The sequence below is a fragment of the Trachurus trachurus genome (assembly GCF_905171665.1).
Source record: "Trachurus trachurus genome assembly, chromosome: 20".
In the NCBI taxonomy this organism is placed as follows: Eukaryota; Metazoa; Chordata; class Actinopteri; order Carangiformes; family Carangidae; genus Trachurus; species Trachurus trachurus.
The window spans coordinates 804,355-815,827 of record NC_139911.1 but is presented as its reverse complement, the minus strand read 5'-3'; positions in this window follow the sequence as shown (position 1 = coordinate 815,827).

Here is an 11,473-nt window from a genome sequence, read left to right as displayed (position 1 = left end):
AAGTTGGTTACATCTGGTCGATGGGAACTGTGTTGTTAGTAATAAATGGGAAGTAAAACAAGATCTTATTCAAAACTCATTGATACAAATTTAGGATTTAGAAGAATTCTCACAAAACACTAATGAGACACAGTCATGATGCCTCTTTTACATTATTTTACACATCTAAAAATCTGTCTTCAGGGTATTTATGGTGCCATATTTTCTTCTTTTTGTAGGATCCTGATGAGGAAATACCTCAGGAAAATTCTGAGACTACCATTTTGACATCCCCAACTGAAGATTTTGAAGAGGTATATCTTCATCAGCTTTCCTCACATTCTTTTTATGAAATGTGGGATCCTCCCATTTATTCAAACCTCACATATCTTCCTGAGTGGTACATTCTCAGTGCCTGTGTTTTTAATGCCTCTTTCCCATATGCTTTATCTGCTATAGCCAATGGCTGAGAGCAGTCGGATCCAGATATGTGAAGACCAGATTCAGACAAGTCCAGGTCCTGGTCCACTCAGCGGGCATGGAAAGGTAAATACAATTCGTCGTGTGTATGTGTGTGTGCAGTCACCTGACTGTGATATGATTTATATGGACAATGGTATGTAAGGGCCATGTACTGAAAGTGTAGGTCAGTATAATGTTTGATTCTGTGTGTGTGTGTATAAAGCAGTGATCCACTCTAATATGACTTAGGAGGTCCATACAGTTAACAAGGTCCTTTCTCCCGTGACATCATTTTGATTTTCAAAAATACTTGGACAACCTGCATTTGATCTGTTTGTTACTTTAATGAGAATGTTAAGTTGGTTACATCTGGTCGATGGGAACTGTGTTGTTAGTAATAAATGGGAAGTAAAACAAGATCTATTCCTATAGGAGCAATACATGTGATATTTTCTAAGTCTAAATCCCCAGATTTGAGTCAGTCTTAGTATAACTGAAAATGTTGACAAGCCAAAGCTAGCAATTTCTTTTTTTCCTGATCTTAACAAATAAGGCAAATTTACATTCAACACTGTTGTAATTTTGAGCTCATGTTCTTTTGTTCCCTGTATCTGGGACCAATACAAATAAGTAAAAATCATTTCACTTGTTCAAGTCAAATGGATTCAGTTCTCAATAGGGGAAAGGAAAATTGTGTGTCACATTGATATTGCATTGGAATGGAATTGCTCTTTTAGGACTTTCAAGATGTCAAAATGTGAACGTGAAATATTTTCCGCCAACAGTGTCAAAATCACCGGCTTGTGTGTGCAACAGTATCCTCCTTGGAGAAATGCCTTCAGTGTGTGGGACCTGTAGCCTCCTTAAAGTGGCTTGGCTATAAGTGCAAAGGTGAGATATATGCAGCATTATTTTGTATGGCTAGTGACAGTAGGTGAAAACAGACTCCGTTTGCAGGGTATTGGGTATATCTGAAACTAATGCAGTGTCGTACAACAGTCCTGCAATGAATTATAGTTGTGATATTTTTGCTGAAACTCTTTTTGGAGGTTTTGATTGAACTTTCTGATCATTTTGGAAGCTGAAGTTCATGGTGCTGCTGAGCTGTGTTTTGTCATAGTAAGAGATGTTTCTAATTTTTTGTCTTCTCCCTTTTTAACATTAAGGGTGGGATAAATACTAGAAACACTTCTCTGTATAACACAGACGACAACAACAACAACAACAGAGTTGAATTGAAGCCTCAAATGATCAGAAAGTTGAATTAATGCTTCTTCTTTTTGTTTTATTTAGATGTACCTAACCATGTACCTAGTATATGTTGTGTATTCTAATGTACTGTATAATTAACCACTCATCCTTGGTACACAGTTTGTTTTGCTTCACTGGCACTGACAAAATCTGTGAGAGTGTCATGCTTGGGATGAAACATTTTTGCAGTTTATGTGTATTCCAAATCATTACTTTTGGAGAGGAACAATGTAAACAGACTGGCAACAGACATTAATACTTTAAAAATGTGTTACAGTTTGTTCAGGTGTCTGGCATAAAACCTGTTTCAGACGATTTCCAAATGATGATCTCCTCCACCCATCACAGGCAAGTATCGACTTAGGTTGTCTTGAATTTTAAAGTGAATGTAAAGTGTCCATAACTAAAATGTGTTGTCTCACCATTTCAGGAGCAACAGCTTTCTGAAGGTTCTAAGGATGAACTGCTGTCAGATGAGGATAGCATACCACATTCCAATGTGGATCCAATATCTGATGATGATCAGGACCAGTCTGATGAGGATTACATACCAGACTCAGAGTTTCAAGATGATGATGAAGATTCAGACACAAGTATACCTTTCATACCTATTCGGTCTAACGATGAACACATTCAGGTAAAACCAGTCACACCTGATGCTGGGACATCTTATGGGTCAGACACAGACATCCCAGTTGTGCCCAGTACATCAAAAGGTCAACCGCCCCTTGAAGAAACATCAGGTTCAGCAAATTCTCTAAAAACCTCGCCAAAGAAAAAGAAGAAAAGGCTAGAGGAGCAAGCAGAGCCTCACAATCAAGAATCAACACATTTGACTATGAGCACTAAAAATTACTGTTACATTTGTGGTCAACCACAAAGCAAAATTTCTCGCCACTTGAAGACACACACTACACATGCAGAAGTTGTACGTGTTTTTTCCCTCCCTGAGCACTCAAAGGAGCGTAAAATATTGTTAGAAAAAATGAGGAATAAGGGAAATTTTAGACATAACACTGCTGTTTTACAAGGTGGAGCAGGTCCACTGAAAGTAAAGAGAAAACCAAAGGCTAAAGCAGTGGCAGGAAAGTTTGTTCACTGTATGTACTGCCAAGGGATGTACCTCCGGAAAGAGCTTTGGAGACATGTCCGCAGATGCCCCTGCAAGCCAGAAGATGAAGATTTGGAAAAACAACCTGGGAGGACCAAAGTACTGGGTTTGGCTGTTGCTCAAGAGTCTGCATCTTGTCACCAGGTCTCAGCTGGAGTTTGGAAGCTCCTTAGTGCCATGAAACAGGATGAGGTTGCCTCAGCTGTGAGAAATGACCTGTCTATTATTCAGTTTGCCCAATCACTCTTCAACAGACATGGACAAGACCCTACGAAGTACGAATACATGCGACAGAAGCTTCGTGAAGTGGGGCGTTTGTTGTTATGTCTGCGCACAGACTTCTCAGTACATAACCTGGAGGAGGCTGTTAAACCTGCTAACTTTCAGAGGGTTGTGCAAGCTGTAAAGAAAGTTTCTGGTTTTGATGAAGAAAAACACTTGTATGGAGCACCAAGCCTTGCATTGAAATTGGGGCATACATTGCACAAAATTTGTGACATTATCCATTGTAGGGCCCTCATGGCAGAACATGAAGAACTGATCAAGTCCACTGACACATTCAAGAAGTTGTACTCCTCCAAGTGGTCTGAGATGGTGTCTCACAGTGCCTTGAACACACTCAGTGATGCAAAGTACAACAAGCCATCAACTTTACCTTTCACTGAAGATGTTCGCATTCTTCACCAGTACCTTGAGAAATCTGCAGAAAGTGCCTTTTGCAACTTGAAGGAGAATGCCACGACTCAGAACTATGCTCAACTTGCAAAAGTTACACTTGCACAAATCATTGTGTTCAATCGAAGACGAGCTGGGGAGGTTTCAAAAATGCGCCTCAAAAGTTTCCATGAAAGAGACAACACAAAGCTCCATGAAGATGTTGCCATGGGTTTGTCAAAGACTGAACAGAAGCTCTGCAACTATTTCAGCCGAATCGAAATCATGGGGAAAAGGGGCAGAAAGGTTGCAGTTCTGCTCACACCAAGGATGGTGGGTGCTCTCTCACTACTGACCAGTCAAAGGACTGAGTGTGGTGTTTGTGCCACAAATGTCTTCCTGTTTGCAAGACCTAAATCAATGACCCATTACAGAGGGCAGGACTGTTTGCGTGTTCATGCAAGCCAGTGTGGAGCAAAGCACCCTGAGCATCTCAGGTCGACGCAACTTAGGAAACATGTTGCAACACTTTCTCAGGTCCTTAATTTGAAAAATAATGAACTTGATCAGGTCGCAGATTTCTTGGGACATGACATCCGTGTTCACCGGGACTTCTACAGATTACCAGTTCCCACAACACAGCTGGCCAAGATTTCTAAACTGCTTTTATCAATGGAGAAAGGACATCTTTCCAGCATGCAGGGGAAATCCCTGGATGAGATAGAAATTGAAGGTTTGGACAGAAATTAGCACTTATTGATATTTTGATATAGTTTTTTCACTAAGTTGCTAAGTAAGTCTTGTCAACACATGATACCGATCAGTCAAGATTGTTAGGTTAGCAATGGCCACAAAGTTGGCATCTCATCATGTTACACTATGGTGCCAGTTACAGAACTGTGGCATTGAATGATACTTATATATACGGTATCTTAAAAATATTTAGAATGTCATTAAGTCCAGTTTTGCTTTGTAGTTTAATTAGTTTTGTGCTATTCATAAGACTTTTACTAACACCATCCCCTAGGTGAAATCGCAGTAAGCGACACTGAGGCCAAGGACAGTGACAATGAATCTGATGACAGTGGCACAGCATTCACAGAGTGTGACACGAGAGAGGCTGTGGATGCTGCAACAGACTCTACAGCTACAGAGCAGGTCCATGATGCTGCAGATTTGGGTAAGTTACTTCTTCAGTTACTTTTACAGTTGTTTTTGATCAAATGTATTTTTTCCATAAAAAAACGTTTATGTATATTGCAGAAGCAGTGTCATCAGTGACCTCCACAGTGAATGAGACTGCCCCTCTCTCTGAAAGTAAGTTTGATTGTAACGCATCTTTACACAACATATAAAAAGACATTGAAGCAAGCTATAAAATCCAAGAAAGGCAATACAAAGACACAAAGTAAGATAAAAAATACAAACTATGTTAAAGTATCCACCATCTGGTATTTATATCTGTTTCAGATGTTGAAGGGGTCTTAAAACCACATTTTTGAGAAATAATATGCAATATTCACTTCTATTTAACCCTATTGGAGTACCCAATTTAGCTCTCGTGAGAAAAAAACGCCATCTTAAGTCCCCTAGAAGCCGAGAGCTGAGACTCTCACAGTTGTTGCTCAGTTGAACACATCTTATATTTTCTATTAATTTAGATGGAGTGAATGTCTGTCAAATATCTAACTTAAAAGAAGCCATTTGAATTTCCATCCTTTTTTTCGGTTCCTAAATGTCCGCACTAGTTTGTTTGTTTTACTCCGCTCGCACTAGTTTGAAGTAATTTGACCCACCCCGCACCACCGCATCTATTTTCACAACCATCCCCGCCGCTATTAAACGTCAGACAGCGGCTTTTTACTTTGAAAGGGCAGACAGAGGCGCTGTGTTGCCGGTAGCTTCTCAGTCTGGAGCTTGTGAGGAGTGGGAGAGTCACAGTGCAGCGCGAATGCAGCAGCCGCGGCGGCCGCCGCCTCTCCCTCTCCCCGGTCTGCTCTCTGCTCTCAGTGGCCCTCATTTCTCAAACTTGCGTACACCAGAAAAAAGGGTGTACACCAAATTCACCGCAAGGATCGGCATTTATCAATCTGAGCGTGAGCGTACGGTACGCACAAATCCCACGCCAGCTCTGACCAGGTGTACGCACATTTGGAACCAGCGTAGAACACGCAGGAAGGAGTGCTGCTGTGTCAGAATGATTATTAAACCATAGTCTAATAACGCAGCGATGTGGACCACATGTTGTTGTTGTTTATATTGATAAAAAGATAAAAAAGTAGCCAAAAAAAAGAGAAACGCTACAACCAAGTCCGTGTTGAAAATTTAACTCAACTTTTATTTTGAGCAACTGAGATGAATTAAAAACCACGACGTGACAGATGCTAGATAATTCATAATCAGCTGTGTAAACAGAAACAGTCAATGACAGACAGACCTGTTATTGTTAGATCACACACACAAACTTCCAACATCTCCTGCACCAGAGCATGACCGGACAGCTCCTCAATCTCTCTCTCTGCCGGACACCGGAGCCCCCGGGGGCGGGGGGCTGATCTCCGCGGCGGAGTGTTTTTTTTGTTTTTGTTTTTTTTTCCCTCGCCACCGGGACCTGTCAGCGGGAGATCGGGCCGGTGTTTCACATCCCTCCATCAGCCGAACCATGCCAGCGGTACTGATGGTTATAAAGTAGCGTTCGCAGCAGTAATATTCCTATGATTTCTCCTCAATCACTTGTGTTTAGTAAACTGCAGGAGCATTTCATGAGATCGCTGGGTTTCCTGACGTGGTCGGTGACATGTGCGTCTGCAGCCTCCATCCACCGGGATGACGCTTATCAATCACAAAATCTATCAATCTATCAATGACTGCGTTTACATGCACTTCAGTACCCCGGTTTTAATCGGGTTTTTTAAGTACCCCGATTATTGATCAAATTCGGGGTATGGTGTTTACATGAAGTTAGAGAACCCCGGTTATTCAGTATCCCTGTATACATGATAAATACAGTATCCCGGTTTCTGATTACTGCGTCTTACGTGCGTATGTGTGTTTCATTCATATTTATTATTTACAACAGGAAGCGCAACTACTAGGAAATATAGGTCCGAAAATTTACAAATTAAAAATGCTGCCATGTTATATAACTTAATAAAAGAAAGGTAAATTCAATGCAGACTGATCGGTTCATTGTAAAACATGCTTTTATTGATGTAAAAGTGGTGATTTCTGTACACACGTTAGGCGACAGAGCCTCCAGGCAGCGCTGCTCCTCCAATACACACATGAAGCTTCACTTTTCATTCAAACAAACTAAGGCAACTGCCACAATTATTAGATTTCATCAATGAGACTAGCATTTATCTCCTAAAAATAATATAACCAGCCGGCAGTAAACATCTAAAAACCTACGGGTAAGTTAATTAACGACCGTCTTCTCTCCCGAGGTGACGGAGTAGTCTGGCCGGCGAGCACGTCAGGAGACGGGGTTGCTGTCTCTGTGATGTCCCGGTCACAGCTCACACACGGGGAGCTTCACTGCTCCGGAAAACATCGTAGCAGACTTCTAAACAGCCGTCGTTTGTATAAACCGGCCGCACATTGGGGATATAAACAGTTACTTTCTCGCATGAAAAAAACTAACAAAAAAACTTAATAGTCTCCTCGTTGCTCCAGAATGCGTCTTCTTGGCCGTCTTCTGTGTCTCCATGTCGTAAAAGGAGTAGGGCGACGCCTCTAAAGCAGGAATATATCGGGGCGTGACATTTAAATGACGCTCGTTTTCAGCCGCCGGATTTATCACCACCACGCCGGTTCTACGCCGAAATCAGCAGCGTACACACTTTTAGTAAATCACACGTGACACTTGGCGTACACTGATATTTACACCAGAGTCTACACCAGATACTGCGCAAGTTTGATAAATGAGGGCCATTGAAACCAGCCCCGCTCTGCTGATGCGCCCAGCCGCCGTCTCCGCCGGCTTTCACTTGTTGACTTTGATTTTGCAGTTACATCTACAGTGTAATGTAATGTGCTTTTCATTTAGATTTTGTCTTTGTTCTTAGTCATTTTGCAAGTGCTGAATCCACAGACAGTCAATACTGTAATTCTTGCAGTACTTGCAGTATGCAATATCCAAATTTAAATATCTAAACCATCTTATGGAGTTATGAATGTTGAAATTATTGGAAAACACAAACCTTTTTTTGGAGCTACATGTCCTGAACACCGTTTTCCATTTTCTGATATAGTGTTTAATTAATGCTCTGTAGTGTTGCAATTTTGACTGGTGTGTGTGTGTGTATGATCTGAAAACATTGTTTGATTTTGAGCACAGATTAAACTGTTTTGAGGCGTTTGGCAAATATTAAGATTCATCAAAGTTGGACAAATTTTGTTGGTGATATTAAATCAGGTGTCAACTGAAAATTGAGTATTCAAGAATGCTCATCACAGAAACAAGTAAACAGGAATCTGTTCATTAGTTGAACTTTGTTTTTGATTGATTCAACCAGCCAATACATGTTTTGTATGTGTAATGTTTTTTCTTTTACTTTGTATATCTTCTAGGACAAGATGCTGGTCAAGACGATGAGTCCAGAAGAGTGCCAAAGAAGAAAGTGTGGTCTAAGGCTGAGGTTGCTGCAGTAATGCGGCATTTCAGAGGTCACATTTGTAAAGGAAAACTGGCCACCAAAAACGAATGCAGTCATTGCAAGCTGGTAGAAGGCTCTGCATTAGCACAAAGAACAGTGCAAAATATAAGGGACTTTGTCAGAAACAGAGGAATAGCTGCAAAGAGACAGTCACAGAAAGAGAAGCTATAGGGTTCCACAGGGTTCAGTGGTGTTATGGTGTTTGATGCCCTAATATATTCAATAATGCCACCTGTTCAACATGGGTCAGTCAGAATAAATATAAATAATCTTGCAGTAAAGCTTTTATTTTTTTTTTTTGGGGGGGGGGGGGGGGGGGGGGGGGGTTATGGCTCTTGTGTGGCAGGCTGCCAGTTGCCTGTGGGTTGGGTTTTTGTTGACAAAGTGACTATGTGTGAGGTTTGTTTTTGTTTGTTTTATTGTATTTCTATTGTGTTTTTAAGTTCTAGATTAAGTGCTCTGACACTTTATTTTCACATAGTGATGTTTATTTCACTATTTGATATGTTATATTATGTATACATGGGCAGTATTTCCATGTAACAGCAGTTAATTGATAATAAAATGACTGTTCTGTTAATGTTGTGTGCTGTCAGGTTTGTGTATTTATGTTAATGAGGAGTCATTTAAATTGTGACATCATTGCCCTTTAAAGACCTAATAATGTTTGTTATGAGCTTATAAGCCACATATTCGTGTTGTCTGCATAAACCACAATACTATCAGGGTGGTGTGTATGGAGTTGTGTAGGGTGTATCTGAACTCTGAAGTGAGCTAAATTTTTTTCAGATTTTTTGCAGTACTTTAGTTTAACTCCCAAACCTCTAGGACCTCAGGAAAGGGTAGTCCAGCTAAACCACCACCGGACGGGTTTCGAGAAAATGTCCATCTAAACCATATAAACCCGTATGTGTGTGTGTGTGCGTGTGTGTGTGTGTGTGTGAGGACATTAGACTATTGCAGCCGTGTCCTGATGAGCAGCAGCAGCAGCAGCAGCAGCAGCAGTAGCTCTCTGCTGCTGCTGCTGCTGCTGCTGCTGTTGGAGGTGAAAGGTGGATCTTCACTCCACAGGTGGAGCAGCTGCACAGAGTGGTGCTGTTGTGCTGTTGTGTTGCTGTTGTGTTGTAGTTGTTGTGTTGTAGTTGTGATGATTTGCAGTCAAACCGACACCGACCCAGCGATGCTCAGAGGAGCCGTGGCAGCAGAAACTGTAGAGGAGGAGAGAGAGGATGGAGGAGGATTCTGCTGTTAACACTGAGTGGAGGCCGAGGCTGAACGATGGTGTATCGTTTAGATATTGTCGTTGCGATGTTGCACGTCGTGTAGTCGTCACATGTCAGGATGTGCGATGTCGTCCTGTTGCGTTGACTGAACTCAACTTCTGGTGTTTGGATCTGACGTCTGGATGTTTATCTGATGGAGGAGAAGATTACCCATCAGCCATTGCTCCTCACTCTGGTGTTTTTGCTAGTTTTTAAAATGGGGTGTGTGAGATGTGGCATTGATTTCAGGAACTACTCATAATTATTAACAACTAAATAAGGTTCATTTTACTAAATGTTCATAATCTGTAAATCATTGATATTCTGTCCCTGAGGCGTGTATCATATATACGCACAAACTGACAGATAGCTAACAGCAGGATTTAGAGAAAGTCGGACACAGGAGTATGTTTACTGAATCCTTTTTACTCTTCTTTCCATCCTTTTTTGTAAAACTGAAATGAATATAAAGTTACAGTACTTTAGTAACTCACAAAAATACAATCCAGAATGAATTTACATTGATTACAGTCTCAATGCACAATCCATAACAATAAGCTACATTTAGCTTAGCTTAGCATTTAGCAAACTATAGCCTATTATCACAGTTATTGTGTTTTTAAATCCAACTTAAGAATTTTTTAATTATTTATATGCTCTGTTGAACAGAAACACAGAAAAACTAACAAAACTTACAAGCAAAGGCTCTCCAAGGCACTCACGTAGAAGAAAAGAGGAGAGGAGCTGTCTGCCTGACCGCATGGAGAAAGAATGGCTGCACTTCCTGTAACTTACGGTCACATGACCTTAACTGACCAATAGAAAAACAAAATAAGACATCTAGAGGCCACAAAATGTGTGCCGTGACAATTGATTTGTAGTATCTGAGTTATATATTCACTATTTTACAGTGGTACCATGTTCACAGCAGCAGCAACGCGTATCCGTGTTAAAAACCCAGAATGAGGGATGAGAGGGAAGTTCTCCTACCAGATGTGTGACGACTGTTTGTGACTCAGATGACATCACACACTCAGAGGGGGCGTGGCCTCAGGACGCCGGCTGGTTACCGTCGGTTACCGAGTGTCGGTATGTGACAGGAAGTGATGTCATCAAGCCGGTAGTCGTTATAGTGGCTGAAGCTGATCAGAGTCATGTGACTGTAAACCAGATAAAACTGCTGCTGCTGCTTCCTTTTCTCTGCTTTCAACAGTTAACACACACACACACACACACACACACACACACACACACACACACACACACACACACACACACACACACACACACACACACACACACACACACACACACACACTCCCAGTTGTCTGCAGCTCAGTCGTCCTGCCCTTCTAAAGCTAATAACGCAATAAACCTAATCTATCCTTAATGCAATCACATCTATTCAAATCTAATCCATCCCATAGTCCTAATTGGATCTGGTGGATCATGTTACACCCTCTGGCTGCCTTGTTGTCATGGTGACGGGTGGTGGTGGATACTTCCAGGGCCGGTTGGGATGGGGAGGAGGGGGAGGAAGAGGAAGACGCATCGCATTCATTGGCTTTAAAGACAACATGTCCAACACAAGCAGTTTAATCTGCCTGAAGGATGGACACGGCTGCTCCCAGATACACACAGACACAATGAACACACAATGAACACACAATGAACACACAATGAACACACATGGACACGGCTGCTCCCAGATACACACAACACACAATGAACACACTGTGAACACACTGTAGGCTACTATCTACACTATTGCTGTGTCTCAATTCAAATGCTTCCAGATTTAAACTAAGTAGGCCTATTCTGAGTGTGTAAGTGCGTCTCAATTCACAAGTCACCACACAGTGAACTGTAAGAACCTGGATGGTTTCACTCAAAACGGTCCAACGGTTGAGTGAAATGATGCAAAAAAGGAAAAAAAAAGTAAGAAAAAGAGAAAGAAAAAAAAAGACAAGTGGCTTAATTTGACTCAACACGGGAAACCTCACCCAGCCCCGACACGGAAAGGATTGACAGATTGATAGCTCTTTCTCGATTCTGTGGGTGGTGGTGCATGGCCGTCCTTAGTTGGTGGAGCGATT